At 35.0% G+C, this 5,959-nt stretch overlaps 1 long non-coding RNA gene across 1 annotated transcript; it reads right to left on the reverse strand.

Moving 5' to 3' along the window:
* Window positions 1-1,160: 1,160 nt before the first annotated feature.
* LOC119081892 lies at window positions 1,161-4,282 on the reverse strand. The gene is made up of 3 exons (XR_005088547.1): window positions 3,675-4,282; window positions 1,312-1,498; window positions 1,161-1,197 (listed from the first exon to the last, which is right to left on the reverse strand). It is a non-coding gene; the product is annotated as an uncharacterized LOC119081892 (long non-coding RNA).
* Between the last annotated feature and the right edge of the window lie 1,677 nt (window positions 4,283-5,959).

Consider the following 5,959-nt stretch of genomic DNA (forward strand, 5'->3'; position numbering starts at 1 on the left):
TCCGTCCGAATCGATCCATCAACGGTCCTGAACAAAATGATCCGAATGGTGAGGATAGGCTGTGAACACTGGCTGTTGGAGAAAATAAAATAAAATTTAAAGGCCCTATGAAAGTGTTGAAAATGATTTTGACGAAGTGCTCAAATAATTATGTGAGATTGAGGTATACCTGTAAATCCCGTCAGTAAAAGAGCTATTTTGTTAACTAATGTGTAAATGGGAAGTTTTGCGCAAGAGATGTGCAAATTTCAATCCGAGCCGCAGGCGAGTAACTTTTACGCCCGGAAAATGAACTTTTAGGCACTGGAGTAGATAAAAAAAAGTTTTACTCACTGGGAAACGATTCATTGCTTTATTGACTCATTTCCCGGGGACTTAGCGAGTAAAATAACTGACGTCCTTGTTTGGAACTCTGTGTTTTTAGCTTGTGTCACTTGCATCACTCGCCTTCGCGCCATAATTGCAAAATAAAAAAAATCCAAACAAGGACGTAACCTACTATTAGCCCAGGCGTGGAGGTTTTAACATGAAATTCCGAGTGTTGAACCTAATCGAAAACCGTATTTTTAGATTTATGCAAGAGGAATTCTCGAAAATATTTGTACGAGAAAAACAGTCTCACAAAATTGATGAAATTTAGACCCCCTTTTATCGTCATACTTTTAAGAACCTTTCTCGCCCTTAACATTAAGAGCGTTGCAATACAAATCCTTTGTAGCAACTTAGAAAAAAGGGAAAGAACTGCAGAACATTTTGAATGTATGGAATGTAGAGCATATAACACAGAGGCTTATATTCATTTTCTCTATATATTTTCTCTCAAATAACGATTCCATATGTAAAATGTGTTCAGGGCCGTAGCTAGGGGTCTTGCGACTGGTAGAAAAACCGTTTTTCCTCAATTTTTCTATCACAATTTTTTTACAGTTTTGAGCCCGGCCTGTGTGGCTACAGAATACACTGTCTAAAAATCTGTTTCATTTGAAATAATATTCAAGGCATTACCAAACCATGATCCAAAATCTAAATCCATTTGTAATTCATCCGATGAATTATAGAGCTGTGGCAGTATTACAGTGGAGAAACCCTGAAAGAATTCAACACTTGAGCACTCATATTTCAACATATAAATCAATTAATTTACAATAGGCATGCCACATCAGCTGCCATGATCAAAACAGCACTGGTTAAAAGAATCTGAAAATATTTTTTTTACAACAATCGCATCACATCACATATATATATATATATATATATATATATATATATGTGTGTGTGTGTAGAGTAATGGCATGGGTGAATAAAATTTACCTGATGAAAAACACCTTTGTTTGAAGATGTTGAATCATTTCGTTCTTTCTGCACTTCCAGTAGACGTTCGTCTACAACAGAGACACGCTGTATCGTGTCTACACTTTCAAACTGTACCTGCGTTTGTTTCGATTGTTCTACCACTTTTGCTTTCACTTTGTCTGGTAGAAGCAGATCTTGTTGTAATCTGAAATAGGGCAAACGTACTTAATTCGATGAGATACATTTTGCAGACCTCACACCTAGTTTAGGATCACGATGTGCTGAGGGCGTCGAAAGAAAGGCTTGAATTATGAAAGGGACAATGAAAGTGACGGTTTTTGATTCATACAAAAGTTTCGAAACTTCTACTTCGAAGCCCTGTAAATTAGGGAAATTATTTCTATTTGGGTACAGTCGAGAGCAGTGAAATTTCTACATGTTTTTCAGCTGATCCACATATACAATCAAAACGGTTTATACTTGTTTATACGGTTAAAGCTGCTACACTTACACTAGAAGTGTAAGATCATATAAAGACGTATAAACAGTTATGATTGTTTGTGTGGATCAGCTGAAAAACGTCTGAAACAAACTCATGCTGAAACTTCATCGTCTCTGGAAATTTTAGTCCCAATACTCATCGTGCCTGCCAAGATGGTACTGGTAATAGTACGACTTATTATTTTTTGAGTTCGTTCTAGATCTTAGCTTTACTTTAAGTGTAAAGGTTGACTGTGGCACGCAAAGAAATCTACCAACTTTTTATTGTAGATAAACAATCTATCTGCAATTAACAGAACATGCTACTCAGCAATTATATTGTATAGAAACCAAGTAACTTTAAGTTGCAACAAGTCGCTTAGATGATATTGAAATATTGAACGAAGTACCACGCGGAGTGAATTCCTGAAGTAGACCAAAAACCTTTTTTAATTTGTGTTTAGTGCGAATTGGGAATAGTAATTTTCGGTAGTCAATTCGTGAATGGTTAAGTTCTAATCAATAAAATGTCTGTGGGCAAATACAGATGCAATTAAGTATATCGAAAAACAACAAACGTGAATTCATTTAATTCAGTTCTGGATTGATGAACTCTGTGAATTTTGTGCATTAATTTGTGCATCATAATGTCGATGATGTCTTAACGAACTTGTTCAACCCATAATTAGGACAAGTTTGAAATCTGGAAAAATACAAACTGTTGCTAAATGTTGGAATAGGTGTTTATCCATAACAATACTATAATGCTGTAGTGGTAGAACTAGTTTAAATTTGAACTGGTGGAATCGTTTGTATATATTATCAAGTGCGTAGACGATTTGTATGATTCTTTTATAGGTACTATTCTTACATTATCTTATAAAGGTGGTAAAAGAACAGAACTTCGTGTGGTTTTCTATTTTACCATTTTTTCTGGCCTCACGGATTTTTAAAAGGAAATCGAATGAATAGTCACATAACACCCATGAATCTATTCTCATAACTGATATTTTAACGTTGCAGACACTCAACAGTCTTAAGAAACAACAAGTTGGAAGTAAATAGCAAATTCATAAAATGAAATTTATAAAAAAAATCGTGCTGTCCATGCACGGCGTAATAATCCTCTGAAAATTACAATGACTTCCACAAACAGAACATTTTAGGAAAACAACAAGACTGCCCAGATCTTTCGCCTTACAGTCAGAGGCAGTGAAATTTCATCATGAATTCGCTTCCGCGGTTTTTCAGCTGATCTACAAAAGCAATCAAAACTGTTTATACGGTTTTACCACGGGCGTGCGTGTAGCAGCTTCAACCGTATAAACAAGTATAAACAGTTTTGTTTTAATTCGTTTTGTGGATCAGCTGAAAAGCAACTGAAACAATTTCATGCTGAAATTTCACTGCCTCTCTCTGCCACTGCTTCTGACTCGCAAGTCTTTCTGTAGATATGGTGAATGCTGAAAATTTCTTCAATGTTCTTTAAAAATGCTTTCGAAATTTTTCAGAATTTCACGGAATTAAAATTCCTGAAATAGGCCTTGGCTATGTGATAAGAAGTTACATTAAAAAAAAATGTGGAACGAGGGACAACCACAGTTCTCGATGGTTACTTTTTAGACAAGATTTTTGAACTTTGTCGCCAACGACATTCTGTGATTTCTAGACTCAAAAAATTAAATAAAAACTGTCGTTTGCATTAAAGCGATTTGTTCAAAAGGTTCTACAACAAACTTTCGCTGACAATTGTCTTCTTTCATCCTTAAATTCGATAAACGATCACTTATGATATTAACATGTAGTCGTAAATAAGTCTTAAAAATGGGGCAAGATTTCCGGTGTAGCAAACACTTCCTCCCTTCGTTTTTATTATTATTAAAAACTTCCGATATTCTTACCTGTCCAACATCTTTTTCTTCTATTAGTTGATCAGTTGATACGAGAATATTATAAGTCAATTTTGTAACTTTCTTTTTGTTTTAATACGAAAATCTTGTTAGGCACAAAGGATCATAAATTAAGAAGAAAAAATGTACGTCAAAGCCACTGTTACTTTTACCATTTCTGTTCACTGAATCACTCGAGTTCCGTATACTTTTCTGTTTGCTCTAAGAATGCACCCACCCCGATGTTATACCTTTGCGTATATATACAATAACGACAATTCACAAATTCAAGAAATAAATATGAAAAAATTCACACTTGGCCACAAATAAAAATAAATTTTTTCCTTAAACCAGACTCTACTTCGGATGCGGACTGGAGAATGAATGATTCGATCTGATATACGATAACGTTTCGATGAATGGATAAAGTATGCAAATAAAGTGATATAGCCATGATGTGTCGGCCAATTTTTCAAATGAAGATATCAAATTATGTTACGTGTACATTGGGCCATTTTTCACGTTTCATCATAACGTAACGCGTTCCCAACATTAGGAATGATGTCACAAACGAATTTCGTTTATGTTCTTTTCGAAGTTCAGCTCTGTGAGATGTTAATAGTTTCGGTGATAACGACACTTGGTTCTAGAATGCTGTTTCTTCAATTGTTGCGAATGCGTCATAGATAGTGTGTGTCGTTGGTCGTTTGTACGTATATAGAATGATTGTAGATGAAGCACGTGTGTGTACGTGAAAAAGAACAGTAATAATTTCAGTACTTAATCTTCCGCGTATATTATCCGAAACACAATGGGGAACTTTGTCAAGTTACTCATACTCATACCACCCATTCAAAAGAATAAATCTTTGTTGTAAATCACAACGTTAGAAGGCGAGTTCGACATTGAAATATACATGTAAATGGTCAGCGTCCTTTTTACCCAATCAAAGGCTATAGGGGAATTCCGTTCATTTTATTTATACTGAGTATATCGCGTATATTCTGAGTATATCCAGTATATCGAGTATATCTTCGTATATTCCGTATATCGAGTATAAGTCGCACGTGTTTGACAACAGCCAGATGTAGAAAAATGAAATTTTTTACGCGATGGATTTCGATCAAACAAGGTAATTAGTTTTTCAATAGGACCAATATCGGCATCCATTAGCATCCATGCCTCTTGAACTATTAGTTTTGAAATAATAAGATTTTTAATTGCAAAGAATGGAGAAATCTTACGTGCCCGCCAGATGGATAGCAACAGACGAATTTTACCTATCCAAAACACGTTCATTAAAGTCGCGTAAGCAGGTGGTATAGTAGATCCGTCGGCTGATGAATTTCCATTAATTTGAAACCTTCGGAAAAGTCTTGCAAATTGCAATATGATTAAATCATTCACTCCTGTCGTCAATGTATTTCTTGTATTTGACACGAAATCTTTTACTTCACTTGCTGTAACACACATTTTGTTATATATAAGGATACATTAGATAACGTTCATCGCTTAATTTTGTCGTCGTGGTCGATAGCGAGTGATTGTGTTTGCATTAGAGTCTGTTGGATCCTGTTTTTTGCATTTAAACATATTTTACGTAATACGGCGTAATGAAGCTCCACTCCGCTCATATGAAATATTCATTTACATAACGTATTCTCATAAAGCACTTAACTGTACGTACGGTTTCAAATTTTTATTTTGGCAAGTGGGAATACAGCCTTTGGTCGGGCCATAACGTCCCACTCGTCAAATTAAAAATTTGGAACCTCGGACTATTAGCTATGCCGATCGTTATTGGCAATAGCCTAAAAAAAACATAGCTAACGCCGACCCGTACGAAACACCTATTCGTATCAAAAGCCTTTACTGTGAAACTCTTCATTTCTTTTACTTCATTCTCTACTGAAAAGCTATTCGCCCTTTAAAATCACTTACATTATCTTTCTTTGCCTTGTTAGCATATACAAATAAATTGCCGGAGGCAATATAGACAGCCCCGTACGAAGTCAACTTTCATAAATTCCTATTTAAACAACTATATACCGCTATATTTAACTATATTTTCCTATAAATAAACATTTCACAGATGAATATGCTATTATATAGCTCTATATGCCTGTATATAGCTCAATATAGCTGTATATAGGTATATATAGATGTCCGTATATGGAATCCCTGAAACCCCTCACACTTAACACATTATTTCCATGTTAACAGAAACTCTCTAAGTATCATTTTTCCCAAGATATATCACTTTTATTAAAATCCAATATGGCAACCGGCAGCCATTT

This window comes from Bradysia coprophila, unplaced genomic scaffold, assembly GCF_014529535.1.
Source record: "Bradysia coprophila strain Holo2 unplaced genomic scaffold, BU_Bcop_v1 contig_372, whole genome shotgun sequence".
NCBI classification, from domain to species: domain Eukaryota; kingdom Metazoa; phylum Arthropoda; class Insecta; order Diptera; family Sciaridae; genus Bradysia; species Bradysia coprophila.